The sequence below is a fragment of the Silene latifolia genome, chromosome 1 (genome assembly GCF_048544455.1).
Source record: "Silene latifolia isolate original U9 population chromosome 1, ASM4854445v1, whole genome shotgun sequence".
In the NCBI taxonomy this organism is placed as follows: domain Eukaryota; kingdom Viridiplantae; phylum Streptophyta; class Magnoliopsida; order Caryophyllales; family Caryophyllaceae; genus Silene; species Silene latifolia.
This window is the reverse complement of record NC_133526.1, coordinates 70,773,120-70,793,762: the sequence shown is the minus strand read 5'-3', so window position 1 is coordinate 70,793,762 and position 20,643 is coordinate 70,773,120. Positions and strand designations below refer to the sequence as shown.

Genomic DNA, 20,643 nt, shown 5'->3' with positions numbered 1-20,643 from the left:
ACCTTCCTCAACAAATTCTCAAGCATCTGTTCTCCGCCGGCCACTCGATCAACCAAGCTAAGTAGCGCCGGCCGGGGGCAATCAAAAACAACCGGCACTCTCAACCCTGGTCTCGGCAAGCGTCACTTTCTTTTCCACATCGGATGTCCTTTACACATCCATGTGGAGGGGGGATATGGTACGGCCTAAGAAAGACCAGGCCGAGGTAAAAGAAGCCGCCGCAGAAGAAGCCGATGCAGAAAATTTTTTACAAATTACTTGCGCAGAATATACGCTCAAACGTACATCGGAGCCCATACCACGGCATAGACTACGCTGGGGGCAAATTGATGGGGCATATTCTGCACCGCTGACCAAGTCAACATATTGAGCAAGGTCAAAGACATCCACAGCAAGTCAACGACTTAGACAGCCTAGCCGATGCAGCCCATCGGCCTGTCAGCCCAGGTCCCGGCATGGCAACCTCCAGCCGGGACACATATCCGCGTACTCATATCCAAGACCCCTCGGCGGTGAGTCAACAGGGCCCGCCGGCCTGCCATAGGTCCCTCGGCCGAGAGGTAGATCAGTCTTTCCACCTGCTAGCCACTTGGCCACTTGGCCACTACGTGACAAAAGGTGAAAGTCTATAAATACTCCTCAACCTTCATTGAGGGATCGATCCACAACTGAACCTAAGAAACACTATTCATCTGGTAATATCCTCCTTATCTCTCTACAATATATCCTTAGCCAAGTAATAACAACTTATCCCTCTAAGTTCACTGACTTGAGCGTCGGAGTGAGTACGCTTGGCACAAAGCCAAGCCCTCAGTTCGTTCATTGTTGCAGGAGAGGCCGAGAGGAACGATTAAGGAAAGAAGGATTCAACTCAAGACATTATTCCACAAGCCACGGGTGGTAACAATACTTGCTCTGGAATTACACCCGAAACAATATGATGATGCATTATTTTTGTTTTGAAAATGTTGAAAATAAATGATGCGTTAACATTTTTGAAAATAGTTATCGCATTACAAATTGAGCTAACATTATTAGGGTACATTTTTTTTCTCTCCACAAAAATGTTCTAAACTACCGAACTTGAAACGAACGACTCTTTTATGAGCACAATTACTCCTCAAAGTTGTTTCCTCCTCATAATCTCTCTCTTTCTCCTTTGCCCCCTTTACTTATTCCCTTCCTCCCAAGGGTTACCCCATCCTCCTTATACTCCTCATCCTCCTCAACTCGTACACAGCTCATATCCCCTTGTCCAATTCTCCTTCGCACGGACTCTTTTTCATCTTGTCATTACACTCATCTTTCTCCTCTTCGTTCCTCTTTTTCTTTCTTATTCTCCTTTTTCTCATTATACTCCATTTCACTTCCCTGCTCTACTGCCATCACCCCATCTTTATCTCATTCTCCTTCATTTCCTTTTCGTCGCTTCTTATAGACTCTTCTCATGCTCCTCATTAATTCTGATTTATTCTCCGCCTTCCCTTCCCCTTTTCCTTACCCCTACCCCCCCTTTTCCCTTCCCCTTTCATTTCATGTCCGTCTCCTTTTTACAATTTCCCTCATCGCCACATTTTCCCTTCGCCATTGTCGCTAGCTCCTCCTCTCTTCCTTCTCCTTTGTCGTCGTCTCTTCCCATTCTCCACCCCCCTTACCTCTTTCCCCTTGTTCTCCCTTCACCCCCTTACCCTACTTTTCATCCATGGCCATCCTTCACCTCCTCCGCACCCTCCCATTCTTTCTTCTCCGTTTTGCCTTTTTTCCTTTCTCCAACTTTCTAATGTTGTCGTAAATAATAGAATAAGTAATTTTCAATTTGTATAGAATTAAGTTATTTCTATCAATTTTTTTTATTTTAAGTAGACCTGACAAACAGACAAGTGCTTGCAGTCTAGTGATAGACTTGGGTAACCTCAAAGCTTGCAAAGGCAAGAATTGCGAGGTCCCGTGTTCGAACCCACGGATGAGCAATTGCATGCGGTTATCTCTCGGCCCCAATTGGGGTGGTTTACATGGTCCGGTGGTGACGCCGAATGCTCTGGGCCCGGGGGATTAAACCCTCGTCACCAAAAAAAAAAAAAAAAAAAAAAAAAAAAAAAAAAAAAAAAAGAAGACAAACAGACAAGTCATGTTAGGTCGTGTAGTATTCGTATCAACATTAACCGGGTCATTTGTCTCAACCAAATCCGTTTAACCCAATAAACTACGTTTTATAACCCTATTATCCCAAAAATGATGAATCATACTTGATCGCTATTATCCCAAAAATAATGAATCTACATTATCCGTTAGAATCACTATGTAACCACAATTTCTCGACCACAACGAGCAATAATAAATGGGTATATAATGATTAACTCATACTTGATCCATACAAAAGGAACACTTGAAAATGCTACTCGTACTGCAACTTATTCTCTAGGAGGAATAAATGATGACTGCTCAATAAGTTGCTTAGTGCATCGGGTGATGGGGTTAGAAACATGAAACTCATTTCTACTATCATTATTCATGAAGCAAACGAAGCCAAATGGGGAAGCGATGAACCAATTTGAGTTCACAAAATCAGGAAGGTCAATGCTATACCACTTTTTAAGGGTGCGATCATAAGAATACCCAAAAAATTCATCAGTGTGCGTAAACATGAAATACCAAGGCTTTTGTGGTGAGGTAATGAAATAGAAGTTCCATAAGAAGCGCTTTTGTGGTGAGGTAATGAAATAGAAGTTCCATACGAAAGTTACTGGCCTACTGTTCATAAGCAACATTTTCCCAAACTTCATACATCAAGACGATTAAATTCCTGTTTCAGGAAATTCTGACCATCTGTACACATCACCTTTTGGAACAACCTACTTGACAATCTCTCTAATGCAAGACATGAACTCACAGAAGGATAGTCACAAATTTGTATACAATTTGAAGTATAGTATTAACTATTACCATTGTAAAAATAGAAAAAGGTATTCTACATATAGTTGAAAAATAAAGGAAAGCATAGTCACACACAAATAAATGCACCAAACTTGGTAAATTATTCACACCATGATCCTAGCTTGACCAGGAGATCGTCATCGTAAATTTTCTATCAGTCTTAGAAGATTTAGAGCTTTGGCAGCATATGATCCAGTTTTCCGGAGAGGTAAGACCGTGATAAGGCAGTATGAAGGGTAATTATTGTAGCAATTGACCCTTTGTTGCTTCATATTCTGCCCGTCTCATAGTACATTTTCTGCGATAAAGAATGAGATCAAATTAGACCGACATTTTAGATGTACAATAGGCCAACAATATACACTACCCGTGACTTCAAAATAATATCATAAAACTCGGAAAAACAAAATTCCGATTCAAGAGCTTCGACTACTGTATACATAACAACACCACAACCAATGGCAAGAGATACTACTTTGAATTCAATTTAGTTGCGTATTGCAGGCTTGGTACACACACGACAGGACACTTCATTTGAAACAAAAACATGATCTATAATACCTAACCCATAATGAGCGTGATTTCAACAACGCACACTTCAATTCACATCAACGCACTGCGCTTGTGTATGGTTTTAATGCATAGAAGAAAAGAAGTAACTGTAACAATGGCTTAATGAAAGTAAAGAGAGAAAGCATTGCCAACAATTTTTAAAAATGGAGTTTACCATTTATGAAGGACTTTACTTGTCGAGATAGGAGCTCATGGATCAATATATCATTTATATCAAACAATTGTAATAAAGATGACTAAGAAAACCGCGTCAACCATAAATATATGGAGTGTAACACTAACCATACTCACTTGAGCTAAGCGTATATTAGTGTTGACAAACGATGCTCAAGTATTCATTAGAAGGATGGAAATGCACCATGGATTCACCAATTAATGGGACACTGTAGCCCTACTCATGGGAACCAGTTACTGAAATAAACATGAGCAAATTAATCCTAATGTAGCAGCTGATCAAAAATCCACTGCACTATAATCCCACCCATAGTTTAGTGGAATAGTCAAATTACCAATAATCTTAACAATCAAACTTAGGAATAAATCTAAGATTTATCAGAAGATTCATCTCTCGCTACACCTCACTCTCTCTCAATCCCTTTACAACCTAATTCAACTCACACACCTCCTTCCCAAATCCTTTAGTATTCATCCAAGTTGATGAAACCCAAAGCTATGAAATCCAGACCAAAAGCAAACATATATTAAGCTGGGGTGTTAAGAAACGCATAGAAATCAAAAACTATGAAATCCTTCAATAAAAAGCCAAAGCTGCAGAGCAGTTACGAAAAGAGGAATTGTTGATCTACTTTCAAATATCTAACCAAGATAGTAAAACTCTTTCTACCGTCTTATATGAAGAAACTACATCACTCGTGTTTTAGAGAATGTACGATAATAAGATATATGGACAGTTCGCTCTCCGGCCATGACTCCATTAACACTCTCACTTCTTGAATAGCCTGAAGTAGCTATCTCTCTGTTGGCTACACATAACTTGTTTTTAAACAAATACTCAATAAAGCTACAATATCACACCCTTTTTTTTAAAACTCACGTTTGACATGTAGCTTGAGCGGCTATTTGTAGACATGTTAGTGCGACGATAAACAGGGAATTTCGCTATAAGCGGCTATTAGTAGACATATTAGAAATATTTCAGACGAAACTGGCGTGCTATCCAGAAGCCTACGTCTAACAACCATAACAATTTTAGCGGGCTATGCAGAAGCGCAGATTTATAATTAGACCTCGAGTCGGGCTTAGATGTAGAGTACCAAATTTAAAGTAAGCGCTAACTACACCATATATAGTATTGTAAAAAAAAAAAAAAAAAAATAGCAAATGCAGGTTAAAGATATACCCACCTCACAGTTGACGGTGCCTTTAATCACCCCCGGCCACGCAACTATGCACATCCTTGCGCAGGCCTGCAATGCAAATTAACCAGAATTGCATGTGTAAGGAAAGTAACACCTGATGGACAACATAAATATCCCAGAGGGAAGGTGATTTTCAAGTTTAGAACACCTAAAAAATAAGTTATTCATAGGTCGATTTTTAGATAACTAAAAAGCAAGCATTCTAACACGATTTCGTTTCCCAACAAAGACTATTATATTATTTAATCACACAGTATGTGACAACATTAAAAAGAAAGCATTCTAACACGATTTCGTTTGCCAACACTCTTATATTATTTAATAACACAATATGTGACAAATTTATATTATTTAAGGTGTAGTTTAGCGGAGAACTTGTGTAACAGTCCCAAGATTAGCCCTTGTAAGTAACCATTCTAGCACATTTATAATCAAAGGAATCACAAGTAGGTCACACTGTGAAGTAAGTAATCAACGATTGTTAGACATAGTGCATACAGAAACAGAACATTTGCATGAAACGATTATTGCAAAGCGCACACAGAGCACATTAAAACCATCGCAGCACCATAGATACTGGGTACATCAGATGTAGACACTACGTACATAGTTACACTATTGACAACTAATCAAACATGATTTAGATGTATCTTTGAACACCACTTCCAAACAATGACACTCTCTCGAAACCGCACAACACACGCGCTAAAACTATGACCTGGAAAAAGGGAGACTATTGAAGAAGAGCTCCAAACCACAACCAATTGGTAAATGACGATGTGCTCTTGAAAAGAGCATGCAAATTGAAGAGGAATTCGGAAGAATGCGAGACATTAGCAACCACAAAATTAGGGCGGTATGATGGTGATAATGGCGAAGGACCGAGAAAGATTAACTAAAATAGTGGATTAGTAGGACATAAATATTCGTAAAAGTGAAATGAGTGAAGGAGAGGAAAAGAGTACATCTAAAATAAAAACTAAATCAGAAAGTGAAGTTTACTTTACCCAAGGAAAAGTGACATAAATCTATTAACAAAAACAGTTTTATGAACATAAGTGAAAGCACTAAATAGCACAAACAACACCTTACAGCTGTTTAGACTTTAGATCACTATTGAGTACTGCTTTCCTGAAGGAAAAATCGTTATTAGTATTCTGAGTAACTCGACAAATGCAAAGATAATATACCATTGTAAATTGAGCAACAACTTACCATACAAGCAACACCAAATACAATATGCAACTTAACCTTTTGAGTTGTCTGATAGTACTTAGTTAATTACAAGAATGCAATGACTTCTGATAATTAAGCGTCAACCTGCAGCAACGAAACAGATCACTAATTGAAATAATTAAAGGGTTTGAGAGGATACTTAACCATACTTCCGACAAAACAGATCACTTATTGGACAGCTCTCAATCTACATAAAGTACAGAACTAAGGGCTGCTTGGATTTGGATGGTTATTTGAGTTGGCAAGTAACATAATGAACCTTGATTAAACTCGCCTTCCTGAGGTTCATAACCTGCAATGAAGTTTATAGAAAATGATTTTAGGGTGTATAATATGTAAGAACAGATACCTGGATAATCACAATTCATCAAATTAGCCAAATTTGATCTATGCAGTTAAAAGCATTCTACCTATTTCATATCATCCTCACAATCAGTATTATTAAATCTTTCCCAAGAATGAATCGAATATTTCATGTCAAAATCTAACAAGTATGAATGTTTGATCAAAAATAAGTACTCGCTTTATAAATTAGATAATTCTTTTTTCCACTGAAATGAATGTTTCATGAAACTCTTCATCTCATAGTTTTTCAGAGATGCGATAGTGGAAATAAAATAACATCAAACTAAACAATCATCAACTGGGTGTAGCCCTTCACCTTAAAATTGAAATCCTAAATCAAATAAATTAAAGCCAACGAACAATGACAAAGGAGGGTCTATAAACAAATAATTTACAAATGGTACATAGATCAAATGAAATTATCCAAAACTTTAGAAACCCAAATTCATAAAAGAGACATAGAACAAATGAAATTGAGACGAACCTTAGAACATGTAGATCAAGCAATCAATCAATCAGCTCTAAAAAAACGCAATACATGAACAATTAACACAATGAAAAGCGTACCAAAGAAGCAATCGAAATCAACAAATAGACAAAAAGAAGAAATCAGCAAATGAAATCAATCAGCTATGAAAAACGCAATACATAACAATTCACCCAAATGAAAAACAGAACAATAATCAGACCACTAAATCGAATCACAAGACATAACCCCAATTAGTTTCTAACCACAAATGGAATAATATACCAACGAAATTAATCACTAACCTCTGTTAAACCGGCGTGCAAATGAAACGATTAATCGTATTGTAAAAATTAATTAAAGTACAGAGAGAGAATGAAGGAAGAGGCGAGACCGAAAGGGAAGGAGAATGAAAGAGGAAGAGGTGAGCAGGAAAGACAAGGAGATTGAAAGATTAGGGTAGCAGGAAGAAGAACAAAGAATAAGAAATGAGGAGAGAGGGAGAAAAGTTGAGATTGCTGTTCATCACGCGTGAGGCACGAAAACTACTGCTCTACTGTTCATAAGCGACTTTGAAAACTACTGCTCTACTGTTCATAAGCGACTTTTTTGCAAATTTTGGACATTTATAAGGGTTTTAGATATTAATAAAAATTATAAAAATTTGATATTCACACTGTAGTCGGGAAGACAATTCAAACATGATCTCACATGACTATTTTTTATGTTATATATCGGAAGATATATCGATGATTCTCCCCACATATGAATAGTGTCAAAAAAGCAAATGTATATAAATGAATGGAATGGAGGAAGTATAGTATTGTACTACCATGTCCTAAAAATTCCAGAGCAAAGGAAGCTAAAACGAATGTATGTACTGTAGCTTTACGAATCTTTACCAAAATCGACCCAAAACAGAGTATTTTTACTGCTGCTGTCCAGCTACTATCCACGCATTAATCTAACTTTTCAATTGATTTTAGTACTAGTATAGATACTGTGTATTCCGCGGTATATATATATTTTTGTACATTTACAGTGTTTACTTATAGATTTTAGATTAATATCTCATTAATTTTAATATTTTCACTCATTGAATTGTAATTTGATTTGAGAAAAAAAGTTCATCTAAAAATTAATCAAGATAATTGAGTAATTTCACGAAATGTGTTTTTTTTATGAAAATATTTTAATTACCTCAAATCTGGTGATATCATTTTTATAAATTTTCTTAAATTTTTATTTTCGTCACAAAGTTAATAATAACAGTTTAGGGTTATGTATAGTTTTAGTTTTATTTATTTATACCAATTTTAATTCATTTTAGTTAAAAGGTTAAACTTTAAAGTTTAATGATGAAAATATTATAGGTTGATGAAAAGATTATTATTTTTTTAATGAAAAATTAGTTTATTAATTTGAGAAAATCTATTTTATTTTCATATTTAAGCATTTTGGAAGAAATTGTTTTTGAGGATCTTTATTCTCTTACTAGATAGAGGATTACATTTGTGTAAAAAATAATAAAAGTTGTTGTATAGAATAATTGAAAGGTAAATATTGTGAAATAAAGTTACTCATGTATTGGGTATTGATATCTATAGCAAGTGGATTTATTTTAATTTGTGAAATACTTAGGAGGGAAAACTGAGCGGGATTATTTGGAGGAGTGTTATTGTAATACCCCGTATTTTAGAGGATGGTAAAAGGATTGGTCAACATCATTTTATTAAAATGTGATTTATGAAAATGGATATTGTATATTAATTATTTATTAATTATTGAGACGTGTAATTATGAGACAGGAAATAATAAGTAAATAATACATAATAATATATGACGGTGGATGTATACGTATGACGCATACTAGTATAAGTATACATGGTGACGGTATTATACAACTAATAAGGTAATACGTATTTTATATAGTATTTATACAATATTATATATAATATGACATAATAAGATTAGGAAAGAGCCTAGAAGGTTCTTCCACCTACCTTCTATAGTATTGGTCGGACTCACGATGGAGGTTTAGTTTTCAGTACTTGTCGTTAGGAGCACCTAGACCAAAACACAATTTATAACTTCACCAACAACTCTACAATTAGTAAAGAGGCAAGTAAAGGTCGGATCTCAAGGGACGGGAATTGAGATGAGATTTCTATTGCAACTAGTGGTGTCTAAGGGTGTCACAATTGAGGTTTGATGTAAAAGATCACTAAACTAAATAGCAATGAAAGTAAACAAGCAAGATGAATTAAAAGGGATGTAAACAATTGATAAAAGGCACTAGGGTGTCATGGGGTTATAGGGGAATCATGGGAATTGATCATACAAACATGTTCTCAAATTATAAGCAAGCAATTATTGTTGTGATGGATCGAGTTGGTTTATATCTTACAATCCTAGGAAAGTTTGGGTCCCGGAGCCGAATCGATTAGATTGTACAACACCTACAAGTCGACTTAATCTTCCCTACTCAATTACATGCATGGTCTAATGAGACTCGAGTTGGTTTATGTCTTACAAGTCTCATTGAAAAGATAAGTGATGGGTAAAAAATGCAAGGATTCATAGGCTCGCATTTCATCAAACATAACATGTGCATGAGTTGAGATCACAACAAGCAAGCAAATAAACCATGAAAGCATATTAATTTAAGCATGAATCATCCCCCATGTTGGTTTTCCCTAATTACCCATTAACCCTAGCTAAGAAAACTACTCACTCATTATCATGTTGAACATGCTAGCAAGGTTGTCAATCATTCCAACAAAGTGAAACATGATGAATAAATGAAAGTGATTAACAATAATTAAAAAGGGATTAAGAGAATTATACCTACTAATGATTCCAATAATAAAGCAAAGAATAAAAGAAGTACTTGATGCTTGATTGGAAGGTTGTCAATCTCCCAATAATAACCCAAATAATCTTCAATTACCCAAAATAAAGGATGAACAAGAGAGAGATTAAGGAAATAAAACTTGTATTAAAACTTGATTAAATGTTGATTACAAAATTAAAGAGAGATTTGATTGATATTAACTACACTAAAGATTGCTAAGAAGAACATGCTCTTCTAATTAGACTAATAGGGTATTTATAGTGGGGATTAGGTACATAGATTAGGGTTTACTAAGGGCTTAAATGACGATTAAGTCCTTGAGGAATCGCCGGTCTCTAGGGAGACTCCGGTCTCTTTTTCGCCGGTCTTAGAAAAAGATGTGCATCCTTCCTTGAAGCTTGTAGAAGACGAAATGGAACTGTCTGGGAATCCGAGCGTCTTTAGCACGGGACGGGCGGATTTGGGCGTTCCTCGACGGGCGTCCAGAGGGTGAAGACGGGCGTCTTCTGGGGGTTCTGCCCGGGCGTCTTGTGGAGGAAGACGCTCGGATTGTGGTGGTGGACGGGCGTCTTCAGGGCAATCCGCACGGATTGTCAGGCAGTTTCTTTCCTTCTTCTTTTCTTCCTTTTTCTTCATAAAATCCTTGAGGATTTCCTCGGGGATGCAAGGATCTTTTCTCATCATTGCCCATCTACTATAGTATGTACAAAGGCCTTCTAATCTTGTCTCTCCTTGATGCTTGATCATCGAATTCAATCAATTTAGCCTCATTTTGCCATGAAAATGCAAGGTTTGCACTCCTTTCCTACCAAGGACACAAAACCTCAAAGAATATGCAAAACAAAGAACTAAAGACAATAAATGACCCAAATATGCACTAAAAAGCATGGGAACAAGGCTAATTTGGGGACTAAATATGCTCTAATTATGGTCACATCAAATATCCCCAAACCGAACCTTTGCTCGTCCCGAGTAAAGAGGTGACAAAGACTAGGACCATTCTTTAAACTAACCTAATAACATAGCCGATATGAGACAATTAGCGGGTCTCACTCCGCCCCTTCAACTCACAACAAGACAACCATGAGGTAGGATGCCTTCTTGCAAGGCAAGGTGGGTCTTGCCAAAATGGCGACACATCCAAACATTAAGCACACAAAATCAACTGATGGATGCATCTACAAAAGAATAGCCACTTTCCTCATCTAAGTGGTGGAAATTATCTACAAGGGAAGCAATTCAAAGGTACACACTCCTTCATAGATGCAATTTCTTCAAACTACTAAGCCTAGAAGGATACCAATAAATCACCTCCAAATTGTGTCAAGCTAGGGTACCTTTGTCCTCAATCGTTAAATGCTTTTGTCAAGAATAGACTCCCTATGGTGTTAGAAACACTGGAGGATCGCGGAATTCCCCCTCTTGCCTAGACAAGAAGAAGGGTCGTCCCCTCTCTACCATGCACAAAAATGGATACGATGGATAAAGGGATCGATAATATTTGAGTTTCACTTTGGGAGTTTGCTTTTGTTTTTGTTTTTCCCCCCAATTTCTTGTGGCATATAACATTTGAGAACACTTTCTTGCCATTTCTTTTTGATTTTTGGCATTTCAACACTTGACAACTTTCAACTTTTCTTTGCATTTATTTTTGAGCATTTTCAAAGTCACCCCATATGTAGTGAGGGTGCCTTATTTTTGAAGAATAGGAGTTCTATTTTTGCTCCTCTTTGAATGAAATGTAGATCTTTATACATACTAACATACTCATATATGTTATAAATTAATTTGTCATAAAATTAAATATGGATTTTATGCATGCAAACTAAAATAAAAGAAGATAAGAAAACATTTTCTCACCATATGAAATTCGGTCATATTGGGCACCAACAAGATCTCCTTCTTGTTAGTTCTTGAGCTTTCCATTAATGGATGAACATACTTGACTTCAAATTAGAAGCCCTCCAATTAGTAGCACCCAAAACTATCCCTTAATCCCACAAACTAACATGTACTAGATGTTTGTAGTGTAGTTTACCTTAAAATCTATTACTAATACTCATATACTACTTTTAGTATTATTAGTGTTTGATTAAAACAAATTAGATTCACAAAAATGAATTTTGTGAAGAACAAGAGAGAGAGGGGAAATTTTTCATAAAAAGTAAGAATGAATTAATTAGAGAAAATTCTCTCTAATTTCCTATATGGAAAACCGGTTGGGAGGACATAGGTTAGACAAATTTTTCTTCCCAATTTGCTTTTTGTTCTTCACAAGAAAAGCTAGCTAGTAGTAGGTGTCATCATGATGTTTATTTTATTATTTAAATAACAAAAACCATCAACACCCACTCACTACATAAAAAACGGTTTTCCTTGTAATATTGAGTCCATTTTATTTTTGTCAATTGTTCAATTGTATGTCATGTGACATGTGACATGTCTTATGTCTTGTTTTAATTTAAAATGCATATTTAACAAATTAAATATCATTTATAAATTAAATAAATCATATTTAACAAATTGACTAGTAATATAAAATTACTTTCTCATAAAATGGTCATTTAATTACTAGTTAGTATAATTCACAATATCTTGTAATTATAACTAACTCATCATTCTCATCTCGCGTGTTTCGCAAACACCGATTAATTTTAGTAATATAACTTCTTAAATTACTAAATGAAATCTCATTTAATCACATTATAATAAGATGTCATTATTCTCTCTCTTATAATAATTTGTTCAATTTTAAGGAATTAATTAATCTGTATCGGTATACAATTAATTAACCTTTTCAATTAAGGGAATCATCCTTTAGGTGTGACCTCAAGGGATCAACTGATCACCACCGTCGCACGACAGTAATGTCAAACTCTAGCCAGCCAATCATTACCGATATGTGTGGACCAGTTGACTATATATATGTAATGTATCATCCCTTTCGTATTCTTGGTATGAGATTTAATAATGATATTTAAATCATGTGATCGCACTATTGTTGAGGACACATTTCCCAACAATCTCCCACTTGTCCTCGACAAGTGTGCGTCACCAATTCTCTTGTCCTATTACTATCTCCCACTCAATGCAAGGTGTCTTTCGGGTCGTACTTGCAAGTGATCATATCGAAAGTGGCTTCCTCGATCTGGAGAATAACTGATTGACCGGAATTTATCCACCATGGATACCTTCCGAGCGTGGCCACACATTTCCAGTTAATTACTCCTCGAGTGGCCCTGAGATATTGTTTTAACCCTGACAAGGGGGTGGACAATTCCTATCGCACTTATTCCCTTCGACTAGCCACAGCCATCATAAGCCAAAATATGCCCATTTGACCCCATTTACGAAGGTCGTAGTAACACAAATCAAAGTTAATCTGAAACTGTGCCATCTTAGGTGAACAGTCTTTAGTCAAAAGAATCGACTCATTAGAATACTATAGTAGCTCTCGCCATGACCAGGCTTTATAAATTTGCCAGAACTCTATAAGCGGTCACTGCCCGACAAAGTGTTCCTAACAGTCTGCCTATGTGATCGACTAGTCATCTCACATGACTCTATGGCACTTGAACTTGCCATCAATCGCTTCACACTCTAGTTACTTCGAGACGTCACCTCATTTAAGTGACTATGGGCGAATACAATGCTAATCCTTGTTCACTTTAACGGGGTTCAATTGTCTTTACAACCCGTTTGGATGTGACAAAGTATAATAAAAGAGTTTTAAAGTAAAACTCGAACGACAAATGCGATTATCACATATGAATAGTCAATGCCTGATTACTATTTCATATTCTATAATCTAATTTGATCTTGTACGTAGTTGTTCATTTCAATTCAATTGAAATGACATGACTCATCATGTTTAGCCTTTGAGAAGGCTTTGGTTAGTAGGTTTTATCAATTTCTTGTACCTTACTCAACCTCACTACATACTCATTTTCCTTTGTAATGTATACATTTGCATTACAAAACTTTCTGAGTACGTGTCGAGATCCAATCAAGACATAGGCCCTCTAGCCTAAGAATAGCTCCCACTGTTTTCACAGTGTGCGGGACTCATCCTTCTTGCACATCTCATGATCGCATGTGTACTCAATTTCCGTTATAAATATCTCTCATTGTTCTTTATTGCCTAGAACGATTCTAGAAAATCTACTTCTTAATTAACATTGCCACAATGGTATCTTAACCATCCTAATGTGTTTTGATTATGGTTTTGTCGGAAACCATGCGCAACCTCAATTGTCAATTGTCACTTGTGTAACACCCTTACACAAAATTGCATCATAAACACTTTGCTTTACTTCCTTAATGCTTCTGCATGCACTTGAGGGTAATCTTTATGGCTTACTTGACAAAGATTACTTAAATTCGATTTTGAAAACAATTCATCATACTCAAAGTATATGAAGTGTTATACATCATTACTCTTTTAATTGATCCGGCAGCGGAAGCAAATGGAATCAATCAAATATGTTCAAATTAATTGAACTAGTCATGAATCTTATCAACATAAGACTTCTTATTGACGCTAATATCATGTGGATTTATCTTCATAAATCCGTATATTAAAGATGTATCATAATACTCCAAATGTCTTAAATCATTCATAATGATCAATATGTCATCCACATATAAGAGTAACAAAATTTCCGTAACTCCCACTAAACTCCATGTATAAACACAACTTCTCGACTTATCGAGAAAACTTTTATAACATGATCAAAACATTGATTCCAACTCATTGATGTCCTACTTAAGATTCTCTCTTAAGTTTCACATTATCTTAGGATTGCAAGAATCTACTAAACTCGAGACATGTATTGAATACATTCCTTCTAATTGAAGAAGTGAGTTTTAGATTCACTCGCTATGTATTTCATAATAATGAAACACAATCCCTAAGAAGATCCAAATAGACTTAAGCATTTCAACTGGTGCAAAACCCTTTGCAACCAATCTTGTTTTGAAATATCTCTTTATTAGTGCAAAACCCTTTGTAACTAATCAAGCCTTTTATTTCGGATTTTCATGGCTCTAAGCCTTGTATTGAGTTGTGACTTAAACACTCTTATGTAAGTCATATGTTCATTACTTTCTAGAAGTAATCAACTTGAATCAAACAATTTCTTTTGTAAGTTATAAGCTCTTTACTTTCTTAAAAGTAGCATGAATTTATCATCTTTAACAAGTGACGAATTTAACCTCCTAGGTTTTGAAGAAACAATGTCTTACACAAAACGTCTCATGAAGCCAAGAAAGACCAGTTTCTTGCGACATAACATTCTTTGTGGCTTTTGAATAATTTCTCCCACTCTGTCTTCTAGAAATAAACTTGTATTTTTAGAAAGACAGCTTCACGAGCCACAAACCCGCCGTACTCGTGATAATTGAAAAAGGGAAAAATGAGCATTTGTTTCTTGTGAAAACTCACAAACATGGTACCCTTACCATTTCATATCTCATATGATTCGATTTAGTGGAAAAATAATTTAGACAAAAATGATAAAATCCCCAAAAGGATCAAGTAACTCAAAGTAACTTGATTGAAGTCCAAACCATATCGAATAGCGTTTGATTTCTTATCCAATCACACATTATTTCATAATGCGTGCTAAGAGAGATTAACTTGTGATATTAGATCACATTTCCATTGGCTTATATCAAAGTCTTCACTTTGATAATCCCATCACGACTAAATCGTGATTTCTTTAACTCTTTAAACTTCTTTAAAGATTTTTCTATTTACCTTATTAAGTTAACACATTAGCGTCAACTTAAATCGTTGGTAAAAGAGAATGATCAACCTATTATGGATCAATGATTTATAACCTCGATCTCCTTTTCAACCAAAGGGCACGAGACATCTTGCTTTGAATACAAGATACGCATATACCATTAACAATCTAATGGTTTCAAGAGTACTCGTTAACTCTTTGCGTTCATCATTGCAAAATTTTAAGGTTTAATCTTGGGTTACCAATTTGAGTCTTGCATCATCTTCATGATATATATTATTCTAGTTTGGTTTAGAATATAATCACCTTGATAATGGGCTAGCCATACATCAAATCATGGTGTATAGGGTCACAAAAGTGAAACCTCTTTTGTATCTTTAACAAATTGTATTCTTATTTAGAGTTTATGTACTTAATAGTCACAATTAAGTACAACTCCAAACCCGAAAGCTAGATTTAGTACACAATGACTCTATCTCTTGACTTCATTGTTGCTAGTCGTCATATTCTAATCATCCTATGTATCAAACATAATGATGAAAACCACCACCGGTTTCTAATATTGACGAAGTAATACTAGCAAAATTTATGTTTAATCAAATAAACATTTAACGAAGAAGGTCCCATTAGATGTCCCACAACTAACTTGTTGATTCTTCAATAATTTGGGGTAGTTTCCTTTCTCGTGTCTAACATTTAAGACAATGGAAACTTTATTGGTCGGGATTGATAGGTTTAGTATCGTCATTTCTTAATGACTTTACTTTTAACATTACCTTGTATCAATTCCATTATTATCTTAACTTCTTGAACCTCGTCCTCATCTTAACGGTTTAAGAGAATTCTCCCACTCATTTCAATGAGTCTTTGCTTTGAGAAGCAAAATTGAATTCATGAAGATTACTCTTCATTTGTTCGTTTTAGTCTTAAAACTTTCATTGAAGTGGTTGCGTTATTTTGGTCAATTACGAATTCTGAAAATCTAATCACCAAAACAATTTATCGCTTCAAGGTACTTAATTCAATTAAGTATATGAAACATAATCCATTGTAAGTAGAAGTGTTAGTCAAGAATCAAAAACCTGTTTGATAATGAATAACTTTAATCTATACTCTTTACAAGAGATCCTTAGCAATGGTTTATTCGAGGTCTTTAGAAGAAAAATCAAATTTTGTCTTTAGATACGATGTTTTAATGGAGTTTTGAATCGAAATGATATCGTATATGAATTGTGGTAAAGAAATAGAACAATATGATAACGGAATAATGAAAAACTTTGACATTTATCGTTTTCTTAATACTTGTAAATAACAAGTAAAACATTTACATAGTGACCTCTACCCAACTATGATAAATGATTCCAAGACCCAAATTCATATTAACTTGGGCACGGTATGGCCGATGAAACCCTTATCAATATAACTCGGTGGATTAACGCTTTAATCGATTCTACTTTTAGAACTCTTGGTCGATAAAATTACTCTAATATTTATCTATAGCCCGGAACACATGCAACTACGGTCGCGAATACTTCCGTTGAGCTCAATCCAAATTTCGAATAAGTGTGTCCATGATCCAAATCCACATCAACTTGGGCACGGTATGGCCGATGAAACCCTCATTAACGTGAACTCGGTGGATTAACACTCATCACCCACTTCCCCTACGTAACAAGGTTTGTACCTCGGTAGGGCCGAGTGCACTCCCTCGCGAAATAGGTTTTCATGGTTTCTACTATTTGGTAAGGCTATGTCTCAATTGTTTGTTTTAGCGAGAGGTCATGTCAATTTATTATCTATCACGTTTTAAGTGAACTAAAGCGGTGAACTACGATAATTCTAATTGACACGGTCGATAAACTCGATAAAAGATGCATGTTTTAGTTATGGCGATTTAGCGATGCATGTGACATAAAATAAAATGCAAGCATAAAGATAAATAAATCCTAGTATGGCCTTCCTAAAATAGAAAAACTATTTAACTATTACATATTCGGAAACCAACTCCATTGGTCCCTTGAACTTCGGTTGTGGCACGCATCTCGAGGTAACACCGTCTTTATGTATCACCATTCTTGAAGAAATCAGTCTTTGGGAACTCCGGAATGAATATAATTATATAATAAATTACATAATTTCCTATTATACATTTGTAACTAAAATAAAATAAATTTATTAAATTACAAAACGGTGATACGAGATCACATTAAAATTACAACCGAATCGATATTCCCATACATTTCGGAAAATACCAATTAAATCTAAGGCCATACTAAGTAAAATTACATAATTTAAAAATTACATAAATTAAAATTATGACAATCATAAAGGAAAAATGCAGCATTATAATATGTATGAACATGCTCAATGTTATGCTAAATCGCCTTTAATTAGCCAATATCGTATATTACTCGGTTTTTACGGATTTGCGTGATTTCAACATTTTACAATCACAAAATTACATAAATTCATATTTATGCATAAGTTAATTACCCTAACCTCTTAGGACTCAAAATTTAGTCTTCACTAATTATTTGACCATAATTAACTCATATTTCTAAAATTGTTCATTAACGGACCAAAAATTACAAAAATAAGCTATTAAACTTCAAATAAATCACAAAATTTCAAATAAATTCAAAATTTGAAATTTAAACTCATAAACATTCTGGAAAATTACCATGACAATCATAATGTTCAAAATATTAGGTTAAAAATTTCGAAAATTTTCCGGAAAAACAATGTTGCGGTTTATCGATTTTTAATAAAATAATCATAAAAACATGGAAAAAATTATTTTCATTAACTTTTCAATTTTAGATCTGAAAAAGATAATAAAATGCAACATTAGACGTTTTTCCTAAGTCATAGATTATGTTTTATTAATTTTTTACTAATAATGTCACTATTTATGCTATTTTTTTTCAAAAATCCATAAATCATGCAAAAAGATTTCTTTATAGCCAATTATTTTACACACATCTTGTAAAATTGCATGTGACAACATATTAATTTTCTATGACCAGATTCGAAATTTAACTCATATTAACCTATTTTTCACTTAAATCCGAATTTAATAATGAAAAATCCATTTTTCGAGCATAACAAGTCCAAAACTTATGAAAATTTACAGGTTATCTCAAAATAATATATGTGACAACATATCCAAAAATCAATGGAAAATTCGAAGTATAGCTAATTTTAGACCAAAAATGACATTTTTACTCATAAAATCATATTTAAATGCCATTATTGTACAATATGAACAATATAAATCAGTAAAATTAACCAAAATATCCTAAAACATTTTAGGACCAGAAATATTAACATGTATGAATTAATTTCGTGATATATCATAATAACACAAATTTTACAAGTTTTATTTGTTATTCTTATAACTCGGAAAAACTTTTAACCGATTTGCATGCAAACAACCGTGGCTCTTGATACCGATTGAAGGAAATGTAGATCTTTATACATACTAACATACTCATATATGTTATAAATTAATTTGTCATAAAATTAAATATGGATTTTATGCATGCAAACTAAAATAAAAGAAGATAAGAAAACATTTTCTCACCATATGAAATTCGGTCATATTGGGCACCAACAAGATCTCCTTCTTGTTAGTTCTTGAGCTTTCCATTAATGGATGAACATACTTGACTTCAAATTAGAAGCCCTCCAATTAGTAGCACCCAAAACTATCCCTTAATCCCACAAACTAACATGTACTAGATGTTTGTAGTGTAGTTTACCTTAAAATCTATTACTAATACTCATATACTACTTTTAGTATTATTAGTGTTTGATTAAAACAAATTAGATTCACAAAAATGAATTTTGTGAAGAACAAGAGAGAGAAGGGAGATTTTTCATAAAAAGTAAGAATGAATTAATTAGAGAAAATTCTCTCTAATTTCCTATATGGAAAACCGGTTGGGAGGACATAGGTTAGACAAATTTTTCTTCCCAATTTGCTTTTTGTTCTTCACAAGAAAAGCTAGCTAGTAGTAGGTGTCATCATGATGTTTATTTTATTATTTAAATAACAAAAACCATCAACACCCACTCACTACATAAAAAACGGTTTTCCTTGTAATATTGAGTCCATTTTATTTTTGTCAATTGTACAATTGTATGTCATGTGACATGTGACATGTCTTATGTCTTGTTTTAATTTAAAATGCATATTTAACAAATTAAATATCATTTATAAATTAAATAAATCATATTTAACAAATTGACTAGTAATATAAAATTACTTTCTCATAAAATGGTCATTTAATTACTAGTTAGTATAATTCACAATATCTTGTAATTATAACTAACTCATCATTCTCATCTCGCGTGTTTCGCAAACACCGATTAATTTTAGTAATATAACTTCTTAAATTACTAAATGAAATCTCATTTAATCACATTATAATAAGATGTCATTATTCTCTCTCTTATAATAATTTGTTCAATTTTAAGGAATTAATTAATCCGTATCGGTATACAATTAATTAACCTTTTCAATTAAGGGAATCGTCCTTTAGGTGTGACCTCGGGATCAATCGATCACCACCGTCGCACGACAGTAATGTCAAACTCTAGCTTGACCAATCATTACCGATATGTGTGGACCAGTTGACTATATATATGTAATGTATCATCCCTTTCGTATTCTTGGTATGAGATTTAATAATGATATTTAAATCATGTGATCGCACTATTGTTGAGGACACATTTCCCAACACTCTTTTCTTTTGATGCATTTTTGCAAACTTTCTTTCACTTTTCATTTCATTGAACTCAAATTGATTTCTTTTTGTGCCCATTCCCTTTGATGACAAAAATGTGGTAGAACATGGATGATGGATGCATGCATGGTTTCAAGGGTCACCTTGGAATAAACGGTAGCCAAGGAGTTATCACACCACAAGGTACTCTTGACTAGGCCTTAATCCATGGGTCAAAGGATACTAGCATGACACATCCTAGGGTGTTTTACAAGTATTTTAACAAGTGAAGTCTTAAGAAGAAAAAGCATCTACTATGGCCTATATACACTTGTCAAACTTCCCAAGTAGACGGTTTCGCAAAATTTTTCTAACATGCAAC

General features: G+C 34.4%; 1 long non-coding RNA gene across 2 annotated transcripts; it reads right to left on the bottom strand.

The window, feature by feature from the left end:
* Positions 1 to 2,889: 2,889 nt before the first annotated feature.
* On the bottom strand, positions 2,890 to 7,497 carry LOC141592281 (uncharacterized). 2 transcript variants are annotated; one of them, XR_012521107.1, is made up of 5 exons: positions 7,239 to 7,497; positions 6,102 to 6,414; positions 5,979 to 6,017; positions 4,872 to 4,934; positions 2,890 to 3,232 (listed from the first exon to the last, which is right to left on the bottom strand). It is a non-coding gene; the product is annotated as an uncharacterized LOC141592281 (long non-coding RNA). The 2 variants fall into 2 exon arrangements; XR_012521123.1 differs by having other exon boundaries at positions 5,974 to 6,414; positions 7,239 to 7,482.
* Between the last annotated feature and the right edge of the window lie 13,146 nt (positions 7,498 to 20,643).